The following is a 21519-nucleotide window of genomic DNA, read 5'->3' as shown; positions in this document are numbered from 1 at the left end:
AAATAAACAATCTCTGCCCTTCCTTTATCAAATGCAGATGTATAAGACAATGTTCAGAAAAACATGGAGAAAGTATTTGCATGGTTTATGATCTAAAGGTATATAATACAAGATTATTTAAAACTAAAATTAAGCCCTACTACTTTTTTTTTTTTAAATCATCATTTTATTGAGATATATTCACATACCACGCAGTCATACAAAACAAATTGTACTTTCGATTGTTTACAGTAGCATTACATAGTTGTACATTCATCACCTAAATCAATCCCTGACACCTTCATTAGCACACACACAAAAATAACAAGAATAATAATTAGAGTGAAAAAGAGCAATTGAAGTAAAAAAGAACACTGGGTACCTTTGTCTGTTTGTTTGCTTCCCCTACTTTTCTACACATCCATCCATAAACTAGACAAAGTGGAGTTTGGTCCTTATGGCATTCCCAATCCCACTGTCACCCCTCATAAGCTACATTTTTATACAACTGTCTTCGAGATTCATGGGTTCTGGGTTGTAGTTTAATAGTTTCAGGTATCCACCACCAGCTACCCCAATTCTTTAGAACCTAAAAAAGGTTGTCTAAAGTGTGCGTAAGAGTGCCCACCAGAGTGATCTCTCGGCTCGTTTTGGAGTCTCTCTGCCACTGAAGCTTATTTCATTTCCTTTCACATCCCCCTTTTGGTCAAGAAGATGTTCTCCATCCCACGATGCCGGGTCTACATTCCTCCCCGGGAGTCATATTCCACGTTGCCAGGGAGATTCACTTCCCTGGGTGTCTGATCCCACGTAGGGGGGAGGGCAGTGATTTCACCTTTCAAGTTGGCTTAGCCAGAGAGAGAGGGCCACATCTGAGCAACAAAGAGGCATTCAGGAGGAGACTCTTAGGCACAAATACAGGGAGGCCTAGCCTCTCCTTTGCAGCAACCGTCTTCCCAAGGGTAAAACTTATGGTAGAGGGCTCAACCCATCAAACCACCAGTCCCCTATGTCTGTGGTCATGTTAGCAACCATGGAGGTGGAGTAGGCAAATACCCCTGCATTCTCCACAGGCTCCTCAAGGGGGCACTACATCTTTTTTTTTTTTTTTTTTAACTTTCCCTTCTTTTTTAAATCAACTGTATGAAAAAAAAAGTTAAAAAGAAAACAAACATACAATAAAAGAACATTTCAAAGAGACCATAACAAGGGAGTAAGAAAAAGACAACTAACCTAAGATAACTGCTTAACTTCCAACATGTTCCTACTTTACCCCAAGAAAGTTACATAATATAGCTACATTTCAGTGAACTTGTTCCTACTACATCCATCAGAAATTAACAGACCATAGTCATTTCTGGGCATCCCCAGAACGTTAAATAGCTTATCTGTTCTTCTTGGATTATTGTTCCCCCTTCCTTAATTGCTCTCTACTGCTAGTTCCCCTACATTCTACATTATAAACCATTTGTTTTACATTTTTCAAAGTTCACATTAGTGGTAGCATATAATATTTCTCTTTTTGTGCCTGGCTTATTTCGCTCAGCATTATGTCTTCAAGGTTCATCCATGTTGTCATATGTTTCACCAGATCGTTCCTTCTTACTGCCGCGTAGTATTCCATCGTGTGTATATACCACATTTTATTTATCCACTCATCTGTTGAAGGACATTTGGGTTGTTTCCATCTCTTGGCAATTGTGAATAATGCTGCTATGAACATTGGCGTGCAGATATCTGTTCGTGTCACTGCTTTCCGATCTTCCGGGTATATACCGAGAAGTGCAATCGCTGGATCGAATGGTAGCTCTATATCTAGTTTTCTAAGGAACTGCCAGACTGACTTCCAGAGTGGCTGAACCATTATACAGTCCCACCAACAATGAATATGAGTTCCAATTTCTCCACATCCCCTCCAGCATTTGTAGTTTCCTGTTTGTTTAATGGCAGCCATTCTAACCGGTGTTAGATGGTATCTCATTGTGGTCTTAATTTGCATCTCTCTAATAGCTAGTGAAGCTGAACATTTTTTCATGTGTTTCTTGGCCATTTGTATTTCCTCTTCAGAGAACTGTCTTTTCATATCTTTTGCCCATTTTATAATTGGGCTGTCTGTACTATTGTCATTGAGTTGTAGGATTTCTTTGTATATGCAAGATATCAGTCTTTTGTCAGATACATGGTTTCCAAAAATTTTTTCCCATTGAGTTGGCTGCCTCTTTACCTTTTTGAGAAATTCCTTTGAGGTGCAGAAACTTCTAAGCTTGAGGAGTTCCCATTTATCTATTTTCTCTTTTGTTGCTTGTGCTTTGGGTGTAAAGTCTAGGAAGTGGCCTCCTAATACAAGGTCTTGAAGATGTTTTCCTACATTATCTTCTAGGAGTTTTATGGTACTTTCTTTTATATTGAGATCTTTGGTCCATTTTGAGTTAATTTTTGTGTAGGGGGTGAGGTAGGGGTCCTCTTTCATTCTTTTGGATATGGATATCCAACTCTCCCAGCCCCATTTGTTGAAAAGACCATTATGGCTCAGTTCGGTGACTTTGGGGGCCTTATCAAAGATCAGTCGGCCATAGATCTGAGGGTCTATCTCTGAATTCTCAATTCGATTCCATTGATCTATATGTCTATCTTTGTGCCAGTACCATGCTGTTTTGGCAACTGTGGCTTTATAATAAGCTTCAAAGTCAGGGAGTGTAAGTCCTCCCACTTCGTTTTTCTTTTTAGAGTGTCTTTAGCAATTCGAGGCATCTTCCCTTTCCAAATAAATTTGATAACTAGCTTTTCCAAGTCTGCAAAGTAGGTTGTTGGAATTTTGATTGGGATTGCATTGAATCTGTAGATGAGTTTGGGTAGAATTGACATCTTAATGACATTTAGCCTTCCTATCCATGAACATGGAATATTTTTCCATCTTTTAAGGTCCCCTTCTATTTCTTTTAGTAGAGTTATGTAGTTTTCTTTGTATAGGTCTTTTACATCTTTGGTTAAGTTGATTCCTAGGTACTTGATTTTTTAGTTGCTATTGAAAATGGTATCTTTTTCTTGAGTGTCTCTTCAGTTTGTTCATTTCTAGCATATAGAAACATTACTGACTTATGTGCATTAATCTTGTATCCTGCTACTTTGCTAAATTTGTTTATTAGCTCTAGTAGGTGTATCGTCGATTTCTCAGGGTTTTCTAGATATAAGATCATATCATCTGCAAACAATGACAGTTTTACTTCTTCTTTTCCAATTTGGATGCCTTTTATTTCTTTGTCTTGCCGGATTGCCCTGGCTAGCACTTCCAGCACAATGTTGAATAACAGTGGTGACAGCGGGCATCCTTGTCTTGTTCCTGATCTTAGAGGGAAGGCTTTCAGTCTCTCACCATTGAGTACTATGCTGGCTGTGGGTTTTTCATATATGTTCTTTATCATGTTGAGGAAGTTTCCTTCAATTCCTACCTTTTGAAGTGTTTTTATCAAAAAGGGATGTTGGATTTTGTCAAATGCTTTTTCAGCATCTATTGAGATGATCAATTGATTTTTCCCTTTCGAGTTTTTAATGTGTTGTAATACATTGATTGTTTTCTTATGTTGAACCATCCTTGCATGCCTGGAATGAACCCCACTTGGTCATGGTGTATGATTTTTTAATGTGTCTTTGGATTCGATTTGCAAGTATTTTGTTGAGGATTTTTGCATCTATATTCATTAGGGAGATTGGCCGGTAGTTTTCCTTTTTGTAGCATCTTTGCCTGGTTTTGGTATTAGATTGATGTTAGCTTCATAAAATGAGTTAGGTAGTGTTCCATTTTTTCAATGTTTTGAAAGAGTTTGAGTAAGATTGGTGTCAGTTCTTTCTGGAAAGTTTGGTAGAATTCCCCTGTGAAGCCATCTGGCCCTGGGCATTTATTTGTGGGAAGATTTTTGATGACTGATTGGATCTCTTTGCTTGTGATGGGTTGGTTGAGGTCTTCTATTTCTTCTCTGGTCAGTCTAGGTTGTTCATATGTTTCCAGGAAATTGTCCATTTCTTCTACATTATCCAGTTTGTTGCCATACAGTTGTTCATAATATCCTCTTATAATTTTTTTAATTTCTTCAGGATCTGCAGTTATGTCACCTTTTTCATTCATTATTTTGTTTATATGGGTCTTCTCTCTTTTTGATTTTGTCAGTCTAGCTAGGGGCTTGTCAATCTTGTTGATCTTCTCAAAGAACCAACTTTTGGTGATGTTTATCCTTTCTATTGTTTTTTTGTTCTCTATGTCATTTATTTCTGCTTTAATCCTTGTTATTTCTTTTCTTGTACTTGGTTTAGGATTGGTTTGCTGTTCATTTTCTAGCTTCTTCAGTTGATCCATTAGTTCTTTGATTTTGGCTCTTTCTTCCTTTTTAATATATGCGTTTAGTGCTATAAATTTCCCCCTTAGCACTGCTTTTGCTGCATCCCATAGGTTTTGGTATGTTGTGTTCTCATTTTCATTCGTCTCTATATATTTAGCAATTTCTCTTGCTATTTCTTCTTTAACCCACTGATTGTTTAGGAGTGTGTTGTTTAACCTCCAGGTATTTGTGAATTTTCTAAGTCTCTGATGGTTATTGACTTCTAATTGTATTCCATTGTGGTCAGAGAATGTGCTTTGAATAATTTCAATCTTTTTAAATTTATTGAGGCTTGTTTTATGTCCCAGCATATGATCTATTCTGGAGAAAGTTCCGTGAGCACTAGAAAAGTATGTGTATCCTGGTGATTTGGGATGTAATGTCCTGTAGATGTCTGTTAAATCTAATTCATTTATCAGATTGTTTAGGTTTTCAATTTCCTTATTGGTCTTCTGTCTGGTTGATCTATCTATAGGAGAGAGTGATGTGTTGAAGTCTCCCACAATTATTGTGGAAACATCAATTGCTTCCTTTAGTTTTGCCAATGTTTCTCTCATGTATTTTGTGGCACCTTGATTGGGTGCATAGACATTTACGATTGTTATTTCTTCTTGCTGAATTGCCCCTTTTATTAGTATGTAGTGGCCTTCTTTGTCTCTCAAAACATCCCTGCATTTGAAGTCTATTTTATCTGAGATTAATATTGCTACAACCTGCTTTCTTTTGGCTGTAGCTTGCATGAAATATTTTTTTCCATCCTTTCACTTTCAGTTTCTTTGTGTCCCTGTGTCTAAGATGAGTCTCTTGTATGCAACATATTGATGGTTCATTTTTTTTGATCCATTCTGCGAATCTATATCTTTTGATTGGGGAGTTTAATCCATTTACATTCAACGTTAAAACCGTGAAGGCATTTCTTGAATCGGCCATCTTATCCTTTGGATTATGTTTGCCATATTTTTCCCTCTCTCTATTAATATCCTTTATTGTACCCATACCGAATCTCTTTAGTACTGAACCTTTCTCCAGGTCTCTCTGTCCTGTCTTTGTTTCTCTGTCTGTAGGGCTCCCTTTAGTATCTCCAGTAGGGCAGGTCTCTTGTTAGCAAATTCTCTCAGCATTTCTTTGTCTGTGAAAAATTTAAGCTCTCCCTCAAATTTGAAGGAGAGCTTTGCTGGATAAAGTATTCTTGGCTGGAAATTCCTCTCACTCAGAATTTTAAATATATCGTGCCACTGCCTTCTCGCCTCCATGGTGGCTGCTGAGTAGTCACTAGTTAGTCTTATGCTGTTTCCTTTGTATGTGGTGAATTGCTTTTCTCTTGCTGCTTTCAGAACTTGCTCCTTCTCTTCTATGTTTGACAGTGTGATCAGTATATGTCTCGGAGTGGGTTTTTTTGGATTTATTCTATTTGGAGTTCGCTGAGCATTTATGGTTTGTGTATTTATGTTGTTTAGAAGATTTGGGAAGTTTTCCCCAACAATTTCTTTGAATACTCTTCCTAGACCTTTACCCTTTTCTTCCCCTTCTGGGACACCAATGAGTCTTATATTCGGACGTTTCATATTATCTATCATATCCCTGAGGTCCATTTCGAGTTTTTCAATTTTTTTCCCCATTCTTTCTTTTATGCTTTCATTTTCCATTCTGTCATCTTCCAGGTCACTGATTCGTTGTTCAACTTCCTCTAGTCTTGTACTATGAGTGTCCAGAATCTTTTTAATTTGGTCAACAGTTTCTTTAATTTCCATAAGCTCATCCATTTTTTTATTTAGTCTTGCAATGTCTTCTTTATGCTCTTCTAGGGTCTTCTTGATTTCCTTCATATCCCGTACTATGGTCTCATTGTTCATCTTTAGTTCTTTGAGTAGCTGCTCTAGGTGGTGTGTCTCTTCTGGTCTTTTGATTTGGGTGCTTGGGCTTGGGTTATCCATATCGTCTGGTTTTTTCATATGCTTTATAATTTTCTGTTGTTTTTGGCCTCGTGGCATTTGCTGAACTTGATAGGGTTCTTTTAGGGTTTGTAGACCAGTTGAAGTCCTTATCTCTAATTTATCAGATCTACAGCTTCGTGGAGTACACTTTCTCTAACTAACCAGCAGGTGGCGTCCACGAGCCACCTGTTCTCCACAAGCCAGATCTCCCCTGCTTAGCCTTTTTGGTGAGTGGGGGAGTGAGTCTTGTGGGGCCCAATTGGTGTACCAAGCTTGCGTGTGTAGTTGGTGTTGCCTGCCCTGTATGTGGGGCGTGTTTCTGGGCAGTCGGGGAGGGGGGGTGGCCCTAACAATCAAATCTCCCTGATGATCCTAGAGTTTTAAAGCTGCTGCAATAGTCTAATCCTTCAGTTCAGTCCTGCCACAGTTTGTCTCTGCCACTGACCCACAAGTCTTTGGTACTGGCGTATGGCTCCTGAGACTTGCAAGTGGGCCCCTCTTCCAGGCTGTGCACCCCGGGTCCTCTGTTGAGGGGATGACTGTGCTATGTCACAGGTGAGTGCTGTCCCCCCAGGGCAGTTCTGGGCTGCTGGGCTGTGTTGGGAGGCTCCCAGTCTGCTCAAATGATGGCTGAATGGGGCTCTGTTAATTCACACTGCTCCCCCTTCCCAGCTCTGGGACATTCAGCTGAGGTTGCAGGGAAGGCTAATGTCCACGCCCAGTTTTGTGGTGTGTGCCTGTTATTTGAAGCACTTCCGTCACACTGGGTTGTCTGGGGCAGCTCTGGGCTATGGGGCTGGCGATGGGCAGGAGTGTTTCCTGTCCACCAGGATGGTGGCTGTGAGCGGACACCCCCCTTTTCTTGGGAAGTTGTGTTGTTTAGTGAATTTTCTCAGCCACTGGAATATTGCCTTTTGTCTCAGAGCTCTCTTAGTTCTGCTCTTGACTTGACGTGCCCAAATTTCAATTCTTTGAAGCTTTCTGTATTGAGCTTCTTAGAGTAATTGTTTTAGAAAAAGCAAAAAGGATTTAAAAAAAAAAAAAAAAAAAAAAAAACGGCCCTCCTCAGAGATCTAATGGGTTATTGAAATGCTAATAGACAAAGCAACCAGGGCCATTAAGGAAAGGTGCACAGGGCAGAGAGATCAGCTTTGCTTCGGGATTTGCATATGCGCCTCAAGGCCTGATCTCCGCCCTTCCCCTTTCTGTGTTCACCAGAACTCCAAAAATCCTCTGCTTTTATTTTGGAGTTTTTCGTGTTGTTTTTTTTCTATGTCTGTCTCCTCTCTGCTGGGCTGGCTGCTCTCAGAGTCTCTGGTGTCTGGTCTCAGTCTATCTATGGTTGGAGTTTGAATCAGTAGAATGAGTTTCCGATAAGAGCAGCCACTGCAATTCTCCCTTCTCCTTCCCGGAGCTGACAGCCCCTCCTCCCCCGGGACTGAGCCTGGCAGGGAGGGGCGCGGGTCCCCTGGCCGCAAAAACTTACAGATTTCGCTGATCTCAGCAGTTCCACGTTTTCATGAGTGTTGTATGAAGTATGCCCAAAGACAGATTGCTCTGTGGTGTCCAGTCCACGCAGTTCCTGGCTTTTTACCTACTTTCCTGGAGGAGTAACTAAAACATACAGCTCACCAGTCTGCCATCTTGCCCCGCCTCCCCCTACTACTTTTTAAACCTTTAGTGGACATTTTTTTTTTCAAAACCCAGAGCTCAATATTTGATCCATTGATCCAGCACCTGATGTAACAAGGGCAGTGCAAGACAACCCACTGCATGGCGTCACTCACACCACTGAGTCACGGCCCCGCGTCCTCACCCCCTGTCCCTCCCCAGCACAGTCCCTGTGCCAGCTGCCACTGTCACATTTGGGGGACGGGGAGTCGGCAAGTGGGGGGTCCCCATGTAGCTTACTGAGCAAGAGTCCCCCAAAGCAGGCCTGCCGGAGGGCGCACAGTTTACCCCAGGCCTCCCTGCTTCCTGGCCAGCAGGATTCCTCTCTCTGGTGTGCAAATTTTTCCATGGTTCCCTAAAACATTAACACATCACCAAACAACCGGGAAACTGTTTAAGGGAGTATTTTAGGAAAAACAGAGGGTTTCTCCTCCAGGAACAAACCTCAGCTCTTGGAGACTCTGTTAAATGACTGGCATCTCGAGTTGAATCCGAGGCCAGCCTGGGACCTCATGGGCATGCAGAGCCAGATGCTGTTCTTGTCGCAGGCTCTGTGGTCCAGATACCTGCTCTTCTGTCTTCTTCTGCCCTGTTCGAACATCTTCCCACAGCTAGAGTGGCATCCGCTTGGATGTCTAAGAATATTCCTTCCCTCCTTCAGTTCACTGGCAAGAATTCATACCTCTAATAAGTTGTTCTTCAGCAAGTACTTACGATCTGGTAAATGCTTTTTTACCCCATTTAGAGATTTTATTTTTTATTATTTTAATCCTATCTATAACTATCTATAACCCATCTGTAACTAGAAGTATCTTGGGGTAGATTTTCACCATAGCATTGGAGGCAGGGAATCTTCTGTTGGAAAAGAAGTTGTAGATGAACGAGATGAAGCCCATGCTTTTTTCAGAAGAGGGAATGACTCAGGGTAAGTGACTTGTCCAAGTGCTCGGTGACAGAAGTGGGTAGAACCCAGCTCTGGACTCGTTCTCCTGCGCCCTTTCCTCCGGGCTGCAGTGTGTCCAGAGAGTCAGGGAGATGTGGTGTCTACACCTCCAGATTGGGCAATGTGCCGCTGAGCTTGAGATGGTGGTTGCTTCAAAACATTAACAGTAATGAAATGTTTTGCATACATTATCTCTACGGGGATTCAAACAATTGGTCCACTATTTGGGCAAAAGGAATTGCTGTTAAAAGATGCGTGGGAAAAATTTAAGGGAATTTGTTTCAAAATTAAATATTAATCTCTCGGTATTATGCATGCCTACTTGTTGATAGCTCTTACTGTATTCATTTTTGCACCTCTCTCTCTCCTCCTGGGCTGTGAGCTTCATAGGCAGGGGTCTGGGATGTTGTCATATTTTGTCCCCAGAATCTGGCACACTGCCTGATGCATGGAAGGTGCACAGTGATGTTTACTCGGTATGTGAGTCAGCCGACTCACAGCCCTGAGATAAGGTCAGAAGGGTGCTGGGGGCACCCACCCCTGGTGAGTGACAGTCTCTGCATTTACAATTACTCAGTTTATCCTATTGCTGAAGTTTTTAAGAGGCCCTTTACTCTCAACTCTATTTGCGTTTTTTTTTTTTATTTAAAGCTTCTTGATGTTAGTAAATTAGCAGAACGAAGGTCATTGAAACATTCAAGAGCAGCAGACTTGCAGTCTATTGTGGTGGATGATCTTATGTACAAAGTACAGGCTTTAGAGTGATGCCGTGGCAGAGTGTGGGCTTTAGGGTGATGCCACGGCCTAGTACAAGCTTTAGGGCGATGCCGTGGCCAAGTGCAGGCTTTAGGGCGATCCCATGGCCGATTGCAGGCTTTAGGGCGATGCCACAGCCGAGTGCAGGCTTTAGGGCGATGCCGCGGCCGAGTGCAGGCTTGAGGGCGATGCCGCGGCCGAGTGCAGGCTTGAGGGTGATGCTGCAGCTGAGTGCAGGCTTTAGGGTGATGCCATGGCCGAGTGCAGGCTTCAGGGTGATACCACAGCCGAGTGCAGGCTTTAGGGCGATCCCGTGGCCGAGTGCAGGCTTTAGGGTGATACCACAGCCGAGTGCAGGCTTTAGGGTGATGCTGTGACCCAGTACAAGCTTTAGGGGGATGCCGCGGCCTACTGTGCTTTGCCTTTTCCAATGTTCTCCCTAAACTGTAAGGCTTCTCCAAGAATCTGAGAAGAGTTGACACCACAGATCCCACAGATGCTCACTGGTGCTGCTGCTTTTCAAATGAGAACTTTCACTGTCCAGAACACAGCATGCGTCGGTGAGAATGGGCTGGGTCCTTGGGTGCTGACATTTTCAGTTTAATAGGAACACTGCCTGTGAAAAATATGCCTCTATCGCTTTTGACAATTAATGAGAGACTAATATTTCTACATGCTGCAATGGCATATATTTATTTATTCCCTACCTCGGATTTTAGATTAAATTTAGATTTAAATGTTACCCTCCTCCAAAAGTCAGTTCTTCCCTCATACCCTCTTCCAAAGTTTTCTTGAACCACTGAGCTTCAAGAAAAGCAATAAACATCTTTTTTCCAATTGGAAAAGGAGGAGAATTTGGGAATGCAGAGCAGAAAAATAGGAGTATTTTCTATTCCCTTGGCATCTTGCTTTCAGTCTTTCTGAGCGGCCTTAAGCCCAGAAATCAGCAGGCGGCCACTGATTGATTTCTTTGAATGGAAGTGACGATGAGAAAAATGGTACCCTTAGAATAATAGATCTGTCAGCTCAAATGTAAAATCATAGAGTCAGAATCTGGAATATAGGTTACCAGGGGATGGGGTGGGGGTATAGAGTTAAGGCTTAAAATATCCACGATCCCTATTTGGAATAATGGAAATGTTTTGCTAATGGAAGGTGGTGATGGGAACACAACATTGTGAACGTGATTAGCAGCACTGAAATACATATCTGAATGTAGTTAAAAAGGGAATTGTTAGGTTGTATATATGGTAACGGAAGATTTTTTTTTAAAAAGTCCATGGAACTGCACTACAGAAACAGTGAGCCCTAAGTTAAAGCATGGACTATAGTTCATAGAACGGTTATGAAAATGTGCTTTCATTAATTTGTAACAAATGTAGCACTCTGCAGCAAGCTGTTGATAATAGGGTGGCATATGGGGATCCTCTATTTTATGCAACTTCTCTAATTTAAAAAGAAAGGAATCACCTCCGTAGCAACAAAGAAGTGGACATTTGCAAACCAAGGTTAGCCAGGTGACTGCAGATTGTGGTGAATTAAAACACAGCCTGAAAACAGACAGTTGAAAGCCATTTGGAGGAACAACTTCGAATAGTATGCTTTTGGGGTTTATGCTGCTTTTTATTACTGTGTTACTTGAATAATCCAGTGAGTCTCATCTAGGTTCTTGCAGAACATAGGACTAGCCTTCACTGAAAATCAGAATTTTTTTCCCAGTTTGCAGGAAACAAATTAAGTTGCTAGAATTTTGTCCAGTGGTGTTTATCCTCACAAATTGTCTCAACTCTGATCCCTTCTCCCGCTTCCCTGAGCTTGAACCTTATAAATGGTATCTGATATGGCACAAAACACAATTATTTTCCACCTGATGTGTCAGTATATGTGTGTTCTGTAGGGAACACTTGGGGGCCCCACCCCATGAATGCATTTGAGAACCGCTGGGAAAAAACTAGTTGTTCTGTGGAACCTGCTGAGGAGTCAGGGATACTAAGCCCCTCTGACTGCTTATGGGGGTGAAGCGTGGGCCTGTGGGTCCCTCTGGGAAAGCGTGCCTGGCCTGAGCCCCGCCTCAGACATGGTTTCCGGGCTCCCTGGCTGTCTCTGCCCCCAAGGCCCCTCACTGGTGTAAAAGCCGAGGTCTCTATTGTAGGGGAGATGTTGATGTTCCACGCAAATGGCAAGGAACCTCGGAGGGATTCATTAGTAGACTTTCAGGAATAATATTTGATGACTCTCTGTGGCTTTTTTTTTTTTTAATTCTTTTTTATTAGTCCCAGTTTAAGGCAAAAAAAAAGGTCCAACAGAGCTGATCGGTCTGGGTGACATTTTTCTCCTACCCCCGTGGACACACCTCAGTGTGCAGCACCCAGACATCAGCTGGAAGGGTGGCTGGGTCAGAGCCTCCCAAACACAGTTCACGGTAAGAGATTGTGGAGAAAACAGAGATCTGGAGATGGTGGCTTCCCAGTTTCCTGATTGAGCACCTGCTCAGACACTCCAACGTGCTTCAAACTGGGGCCTCTTTCTTGGTGGCCTGAAACCCTTGATGTACTTTTGATCTACTTTTCTACAGCATGTGGGACGTCCGGCAAAGCCCAAGTGTAAAAATAACGCAGCAAGTTGGGATTCGGGCATTTAAACACCAAATAGGCCCATTTACGTCGAGCAGTGTGTGAAGTGAGCACAGTGAGGACACAAAGCCCTGGTCGGGCATGCTAAATGGTCATTTTTTGTGTTTAATGAAGGGAGAGACTCTTTGAACAGGGAACAAAAGAAAGTGATCAGAAACTTCTGTCACTTCACCCGGTAATGGGGCAGCGAGCTCAGCCCTTTCCTTGTTTCCCGTCCTGAGGCTGTGCTGCCATGTAGCTGGAGCTTGTAAAAAGCAGCCCTGAAAAGTGACCTGGAAAGCAAAGCCGCTTTTAACTCGTATATGGCCTTTTTCTAGGTGGGCAGCCTGCTTATTCAGGCTCTTACCTCTTGTGACTTGGAACACCAATTGGCTCCCACCAAAAAAAGACATTTCTCTCCTCATCGTGGTGCACACCCTGGAGCCAGCACCCCTGCCATGAAACTGGAGACAGGGCAGATTTAGAGCTACACATCACAAAGTGACATCTCGGGGGCTCTCGGAACACTTGGCTGTCTTCTTGGTGTTTTTTGACTAAGAGAACACAATGGGAGAGCAGAGGGAGAGCACATTCACCCAAACATGAATTCAGGAGCTACGTAGCGTGGAGCTGTGAGCACAGAGAGAGAGAAATGCATCTGTTGAGCCATTTGACTGGATGTCTGCTAGACCTATAGACCCCAACCAAATAGGAGAAACACGAGTGAGGAAAGATTTCAAGGCACACGTAGGCCTATTAAGCACATCTGCATCTTGGACTCCACAGAGCAGCCCAGAGAGACCATCTTTGTGTACATGGGAAACTCTCACTCCCTGAAGCACTGTCTGGTCAACAAGGACCCCTTGATCACCTCTGTTCCCCGTGAGCATGTGATCACCTCGCGCTAGGCTGCCCCCACATCCTGTTGTCCCTCCCCATGCTTCTGCGTCTCACACAGACACTGACTGATGCAGGCAGTGGAGCAGAACTGTCGAGTGGAAATCGTTTATGCTGAGGGATTCTCTGTTTCATAGACCCAGAGAAAGACCTCATTCATTCATTCATTCATTCAGCAATGCTTGAGCCCCTACTAGGTGCCAGGCACTGGGATTACCATGAGATAAACACACCTGGTCTCCTTCCGTAGGGATCTGGTAACCTACTGGAGAAGACAGGCAGTCACCACGTAAGTGCATACCGTGATGTTGGGTCGTGTCTTAGTTTCCTGCGGCTGCCGTAACAAGTTACCACGAGCATGGTGGCGTAAAAGCCCAGAGGTCCAAATTCATTTCACTGGGCTGAAATCAAGGCATCAGCAGGCTGTGCCCCCTCTGGAGGCTTTATTTGTTTGTTTGTTTATTTATTTATTTATTTACATTTTTTTTCTTAATTAGAGAAGTTGTGGGTTTACAGAACAATCATGCATAAAATATAAGGTTCTCATATACCACCCTATTATTAACACCCTGCATTGGTGTGGAACATTTGTTACAACTGATGAAAGCACATTTTTATAATTGTACTATTAACTATGTATAGCCCATGGTTTAACTTGGGGTTCACTGTGTTGTACAATTCCATGGATTTTTTTTAATTTTTATTCTAGTAATATATATATACAACCTAAATTTCCCCCTTTTAATCACAGTCAAATATATATTTCTGTGCTGTTAATTATGTCCCCAGTGTTGTGCTACTGTCACCACCATCCGTTACCAAAGCGTGTCCGTCTTTCCAAACGGGAGCCCTCCTTCGGAGGCTTCCAGCGAGTTTCGGTTCCTGGCCTCTTCCAGCTCCTGGTGGCCGCCGGCTTCCCTCGGCTGCATCGCCCCCGTCTCTTCCTCTGTTGTCACACTGTCCCCCCTCTGTGTATCATGCCACATCTCCCCCGGCCCCTCTTCCATAAAGACGCTTCTGCTGGCATCGAGGTCCCACCCGGCAGCCCAGGATGGGCTCCTCATCCCAAGGTCCTTAACTCACCACACCTATCGCCGTGATGTTCCTTCCTTCCGGGGTTGGGAGGTGTCTGTCTCTTCGGGTGGCCATTACTCAGCCTGCTTCAGGTAGTGATAGCTGCCTGGGGAAGAAGAGAGAGAAAGGACAGAGGGCAGGGGAGCTGCTGTTTTGGATGGGTCTGGACTGGACGGTCAGGGAAGGCCCCTCGGGGGGAGCGTATAAAGGCAGACCGAGTGGCCCACAGCCCGTTTCCTCGGCGCCCTCCCTGGGAACGGCCTCCGCCTGCTGTTGGTAATACCGATGGTGACGGGGGGACTCGGTGTCTCAGTGTCTCCCTGTCTCTCAGGTACCGTCAGCCTCACCCGGTGGCTCCTTCCTGTCCAACTGAAATATGCTCGAGGATCCCAAGCTTAAAAAAAAACAACTAACAATCTCCTCTGTAGGCAGCAGCCACCCTGCATTTCTCTGGATTTGCTTGGCATCCAGACTTCTGGAAAGAATTACCTACATGCACCCTCACACCCACCCCCATCTCCCTGCTTACCCCACGGCCATCTGATTGTCCCCTGTGCCTCCTGTGTCAGGGCAGGCGGGGCCTCACTGCTGTCCTACACCGCTCTTTTCTTCCATGTTCTCGCCACCATTACCTTTCCTCGGCTTAGAGACTTCGCCGAAGCCGTGCCTGGCTCTGGGCTCCCAGTTGCAATGGGCACAGCCCCGTCCTCATCTCACACGTCCGATGCTGCCCTGCCCCATCCTTTGCTCACTGCCCTTGGCTTCGGTGTCACCGTCCTCTCATTCTCCTTCTTTCTCATTCTTCCTGTTCTTCCTTTATAGGCTCCCTGGAGGAAGGTCCGCTTCCTCACTAGTCCCTTAAACCCAGGTGCCCCTCTGAATCTGGCCCTAGGCTGCCTGCCCATCTCACTCCTCACACCCTCTCTGTGTAGTTTCGTGGCCTCCGTTGCCATCTTTGTCTGATTTCCGTATCAGTATCTTTGAACCAGATCACTGTCCCGAGCTTCAGGACCAAACATCGAACTACTAAACATCTGCTGACTGCGCAGATCCACTTCCAAATTGGAAGTGACGGTCTGCAACCCCCCAGCTGTTTCTTCTGCTCTGTTCTCTATTTCAGTGACCAGCACAGGTGCCCACCTGGTATTGCCAGAGCCATAACCTGGCTGTCACCTGCCCTTCTTCTCACCTGAAACCCAGTCATTAGCAAGGCTTGTCTCTTCTACCTCCTAAATGTCTCCCAAATCACTCGTTTCTCCATTCCCCCATCATATCCTTGTTTCAGATTTCCATAGTGGTCCCTGGGTCCACAGTTGGTGCCACAGCCTCCGAACGTGTCTCCATACCCCCCCTCCAGCCCACAGAGGGGCCCATGCCAATGTCAGCTACATCAGAGCCCTTCGCTGGCTCTCCAGTGCCCACAGGAGAAACTGTAACAAGGAGGATAAGGTTTGACCTCCTTGGCCTGCATCCTCCCCCTTCCAGCTGCCCTGCACGCTCCATCTAGCCGCCATGGGGACCATTCTGAGTGCTCTCACCCCAGGGCTCTGTCCCACTGTCGCTTCTGCCTGGGACTCTCACCCTGCCCCCCACACCCTCGTTTCGACTCACTCAGCTTATGCAACTCCAGCTTATTCTTCAGATAGCAACCTAGATCTTAGCCCGTTTCTCACCACCACCACCCCCCACCGGGTACCCAAAACACCGCATATTGATGTCTCGACACTCACGACACTCAGCACCCTGTCATGGTGGCTACAGAGCTCGGGGGGCAGACGTCGTCTTGGCCGCTGTTCTAGTTTGCTTATGCTGCCAGAATGCAAAACACCAGAAATGGATTTGCTTTTATAAAGGAGGTTTATTTGGTTACACAGTTACAGTATTAAGGCCATGAAGTGTCCAAGGTAAGTCATCAACAATCGGGTACCTTCACTGGAGGATGGCCAGTGGTGACCAGAAAACCTCTGTTAGCTGGGAAGGCACATGGCTGGCGTCTGCTCCAGAGTTCTGGTTTCAAAATGACTTTCTCCCAGGATGCTCCTCTCTAGGTTTCAGCTTCTCTCCAAAATGTCACTCTCAGTTGCTCTTGGGGCGTTTGTCCTCTGTTAGCTTCTCTGGAGCAAAAGTGTGCTTTCAAAGGCCATCTCCAAAATGTCTGCATAAACTGCAGTTCCTCTCTCTGCTCCTGTGCATTCTTCAGAGTGTCCCTCTTGGCTGTAGCAAGCTCGCTCCTTCTGTCTGAGCTTATATAGGGCCCCGGTAAACTGATCAAGGCCCATGCTGAATGGGCGGGGCCACACCTCCATGGAAATTATCCAGTCAGAGTCATCACCCAGAGTTGGGTGGAGTGCATTTCCATGGAAACAATCTAATCCAAATGTTCCAACGTAATCCCCACTAATATGTCTGCCCCTACAAGATTGCATCAAAGAACATGGCTTTTCTGGGGGACATAATATATACAAACCAGTACAGCCACATTCACTCTTGGCTGCCCAGCACGTAACGTGGCGCCTGGCACGCACTCTCTTCAATGTTATCGTGACCAGGCTAATAACCGGTGGCTACAGGAATGTCCGTAGGTCACCGGCTCATCAGAAATACAGAAGAAATTAAAATCCAACGACTGTGGAGGAGAGGAAGAGGCTGTCATAATAGTGTCATTTCCCATGATCCCGGGGACAGTGAGATGGTCATCCTTGCTGTTTGCTACTGAGGGAACCCCACCCCTCTTCCACGTGACGTCCCTTCAGACAGCTGAAGCTGGAGTTTGTTTTCACGACCTGTCTTCCAGACCCTTGAGTGTTGTCATTGCCCTGTGGCTTGTCAGGGCTTCTCTGGAGACATGGAACCCAAACTCCAAACCAGGCCTCGCCTGGGCCAAGTCCAACGGACCAGAATGGATGGTTTTTACTTCATTCTCTTCATCAGTGCAGCCAAAGCCTGCCTTAGCTTTTTCAGTGGCCACAGGCACTGTTGTTAGAGCAAACACAAGAGCCAGTGAGACCCAGTTGGCAGTGTTCTCACGGCCATCAGGGATGGGCCCCTTCTAGAACCCGTCTTCAGGATCCATGCCAACCTCCAGTCTCCTGGCATCTCCCCAGTTCTCTGCACTTCCTCAGACACCCCGGGAGTGTTTCACTCCTGCGTGATGATGGTCAGCTGAGCTGTCAACACATTTCAAGGTGTCGCAAAATGCTTCGTCCCCTCTCACTGGTTTTGGTCTTCAAATTCCTCTTAACCCTGTTTTCCCACCCACCTTGGTTTTACGATGACCCTCCTTCTTGGAGAAGACAGCTACAGAGGAGGGGTCCAGAACATGCCATTGGCCCTGGAAGTCCTTTCCTTTGTGCTCTTCTTACTTGGAGGTACTTTGCAAAAACTCTTCTTCTTGATTATTTTTGCCCTTTCAGCATGTTTGGGCTTCGCCTTCCTGGCACAGGTCCTGCAGGGCTCACAGCATTGTTTGGCTCCTCTGTGCTCTCCCTGCCTCGTTCCCTTTCTGCAGCAGACCTGGGCCCTCCAGAAAGGAGCTCCTCTGGCCCCTGCTCTGGAGGAGGAGGCAGCAGCCTTCCTTCTAAACCCACCTTTTCAGCACAGCACTTTCCCTTCCTGCTGCCTCCAGGCCCCTCGGGCCACCAGGTTCCCTCACTCTGTGCTTGGCCATGGGTGGCGGCCGCCCCTGCTGGCAGAGCTGCTTTATCCCCCACCCGCCTGCACCCTTCAGTCCCAGGTTCTCGCTTCCAAGCGCACTGCTCACATTATACGTCCACCCGTCTGTCTCCCCCACGGGATTGCAAGCCCTTGAAGGCAGCAATTCTTGGGCTTTCTTCTGGGCCTGTCATCCACTCGGTAAGGACTATGTGGGGGTGAAGGAGGCCGTGGAAGTGTGTGCTTTCCGTGGGCTCGTCCGTGGAGGCCTGGGCAGGGAGCTACAGTGCCACCTTCAGATGCCCCCATTTTCCTCCTCTCTGGCCACTTCTCTGGTTGTGTGGCTGGAATTTCTCTGTTGCGAGCATCCCAGCCATTCTTTTAGACTCCCTAGCCCTATTAGATCCTACTTGCTTTTCTCCCCACAAATTTTTTATGCAATTTTATTGAGATATATTCACATACTCCCCACAAATTTTAAAATCTGTTTTCCGTAATTTCCATTTTATTATTTCCGTGGTTATTATGAATTGGAGACGACACAGTCACGTTCTCCCAGATCGGCAGCCGTCTCCTCCGTGATGTTAGAATCATGCCCAAGGAGGCTGTCCCTCATCTTGCTTCCCCAATTCCTGCCATGGGAAACGGGGACTGGTCGGGAAGGGATGCGGCTGGAGCCTGCTGCCACGTGAAGAGAGTGACAGTCTGGGTCTGTGGGACTCCAGAGGGGAATTGCAATGCGGTGTGCGTAGCTCGGTGACGCCTTGTTGCCTGCCAGAGCCATCAAGACCTTCGTGACCCCAAGGCCAGGGGAGAATACGTGCCTTTGTGGAGTGGAGGCCACTGCAGAACTGAAGACTCAGATGTTTGGTATTTAAAACCTTTGGGACTACAGGGGGAAAGGAAGCACAAAGCTGCAGTCTCAGGGATGGAAACAGTCTGAAAAACCTGCGCCGCCAGGTTCCTTCCCTGTGACACAAGGAGATAATCTTTTTCACTGAGGTTCAGCTATTCTCAAAATACTTCTGCTGCTGCACTCCCAAGATGAGTCCTCAAGAAGCCCAAATCTCGAAGATCTAAGCAGAATTCCAGCTCTCCTTCTCCCCTTCCTGCTCCAGAGCCTGCCCCCACCTTTGAAGAGGCAGCAGGGTCACGGACGGATGGGGAAAGTGCTGAGGGAGCTCCTGGTGCTGCTCCTCGCGCCTGAGCAGCTCGTCTGAGGCGCTGCTGACGGGTAGAACCTTGGAGAACCGCGGACAGCAGTGGACAGCGCCCTTCCCCCAGTCAGAAGGCTGAGAGTCGGTCCAGCAGGGCCTATGAAGGCCTCAGTTTCCTCAATTAGAATATTTTTTTTCCTAATTTATGGGCCAGTTTTGCTTCTTGCACATTAGGATAAACTCCTCCACTCCCTTTATTATGTACTGTCCATTTAGTGGGGAGGGGTCTCTAGTGCTCACCTGCGTCACTGCTTTGTGGGATAGCATCTGTCAATGTCTGATAAACAGACCAAGAAGTCCTTATTCTCAGTGACAGCCGTTATTTGCAACCGCGTCTCAGTAAAGCATGTCAGTCCTGAGTGCCTTCAGCTGTGCGCTAGAAAGCTGCAAAATGTCAAGCTAGTTAGTAAAAACCGCAATCCAGCAGAACCTTGTCCCATCACCTCGGTTTTCAAACTTGGAAGTTGGGTTCATGAGAACAACCCAGCCTCACCTTCCTGTGGCCAAGCTCACCCCCAAACCTCTGCTGTCCTCGGCCACCCGGCGGCCACCCAGGCCTTGCTCCAGCCGTGGCACCGCGCTGACCCTTTGTCTCCGGACGAGGGCGGCCTGTGTGAGGCCCTGTCTCTGGTTGGGGCCCCCACCCCACGCCCGAGGCAGAGACTGCTGCCCCATTGTTCACACTGTCCACTGGAAGAAAAGGACTCACTTATGCATGGAGGAGGAGAAAAGGACCAAAGGTAAGTCACCAGGATGCAGAACTTCCTAATCCGGGACCCCTCACCGCACCCATGTCCGAGCATTTCGTCAGCTCGGGGCACCTGGCAATGTGGAGAGAGCAAGGCCTCGAGTCCTGCGGGGTCACACCGCCTCCCCAGGCCCTAGGCCCTCACCTGTACAAGAGTGAAAAATAACACCCAGGTCCAGATTGCTCTCAGGAGCCCCTGCCCGCCCACACGCTTCTCTCAGGAAGCCTCTGCATTCCCTTTTAAAGCTGTCGCCCGTCTTAGATTTCAGGGGCTGCTGGTTTGTTTGGGGGAAGTGGGGGTAACATAGGGATGGGAGGGTTAAAAACATTAAAACTAGGCCCTGAAGCTCTGTTTACCAAAGGCCTCATAATAAAACGCCCGTGCAAAGCGACAAGCATTCTTGGAAAGCAGTTAGCGAGAGAGCAAGCACTTGTGCTGCTATGAGCAGGTTCCAGTTTGACTGTTAGCATCCAAGGAAAAATGGGGGCTAAACAGAAGTTTGGAAGTGGAACTTTCTGGTGTGGAACTGTCTAAATATTCCTCAGATCAGGTAAGCATCTCCTCAGAGGATGAACTCAGTGCAAGCAGGACAAGTGAAACCCGCGGAGCCCTGGACGGGGGCCCCCCGCGGGCTGGTGCGTGGCGCCCCCTGCTGCCCAGTGTGTTTTTGTCTTGTAACTGACAGCTTGTACCTTCCCAGGAATGTGTGTGTTTGTTCCCCTGCATCTGAGAGATACTCTTCCTGCTCTCTTGAAGTGTGTGTGTTTGGCAGTTTCACTAAATCTAAGTGATAGCAGCAATGAGTTCGTTTTCATATTCTAAAAAGAAATGATTAAGTTTTACAATGAATTGTGTGATAACAGTATCAGCTCCCTTACAGAAGTATTCAAGATTGATGTATAACAATAATTACAGTCATCCACAAGACACTTTGAGAATTTGAGGTACTACAGAAACATAGCCTAATATACTTCCCCAAGCCCTTTAGCTCTACAGAAAACCAAGCTCTGTGTTTGTCAGTAATAGGTGTATCTTACTAGTCTATTTCATTCTACTAAAATTGTCGCTACTGTGACATTACATGAAAGGCCCCCTTCCGCTCTTCCCCGTATGGTGTTATACTCACATTGTCCTTCCGTTTAAGGGTCTCCCTCCCTACGATGCTCTCCCACCAAGCCAGCCGCCTGCACAGGGTGTCCTCTGCTGCCATCCTTTCACCTGAGGGCCCCTGTCCCTTCTGTGCCCATCCCTGTGGCCTTCCCTGGGTCATCCTTTGGAGGTCGGGCTCTTCTGGGGACAATGGCCACCACAGGTGCACTCCCTGGCCCCCTCTTTAATGCCCAGCACCAGAGAGCGGGCTCACCAGCCACTCCCACACTTTATGTCTGCTTCTAGGCATTTGATTTTTTTTTCTCTGCAAAATTGGGAGCTACCCTGGTTCTAAGAGTCGGTCCTGATGAAATGCTGTCATTCCACTTGGAAGGTAGTGACTTCTCAGAGATTCAGTGTTGGCACTGGGGCAGCTCTAGAGACAGCCCACAGTGGCTCCTTTGCCATCCAGCAGGCAAGAGTAAGGCTCTGTGGAGAGGCTAGGCCGAGGAGCTGGCGCAGGCACAGAGATGCCCCCTCTCACCCACTTGTCCCTGCTCCTCTCTGTCTCCAC

The 21519-nt window shown here is 46.3% G+C and overlaps 1 protein-coding gene across 1 annotated transcript in view; it reads left to right on the top strand.

The window, feature by feature from the left end:
- The window catches only part of ANKH (ANKH inorganic pyrophosphate transport regulator), a 166883-nt gene that overhangs the window by 129716 nt on the left and 15648 nt on the right, over positions 1 to 21519 (top strand). The window lies entirely within an intron of this gene.

Source organism: Choloepus didactylus, chromosome 11, assembly GCF_015220235.1.
Source record: "Choloepus didactylus isolate mChoDid1 chromosome 11, mChoDid1.pri, whole genome shotgun sequence".
Classification (NCBI taxonomy): domain Eukaryota; kingdom Metazoa; phylum Chordata; class Mammalia; order Pilosa; family Megalonychidae; genus Choloepus; species Choloepus didactylus.
The sequence above is the reverse complement of the archived record's forward strand: the minus strand, read 5'-3'. Positions and strand labels throughout refer to the sequence as shown.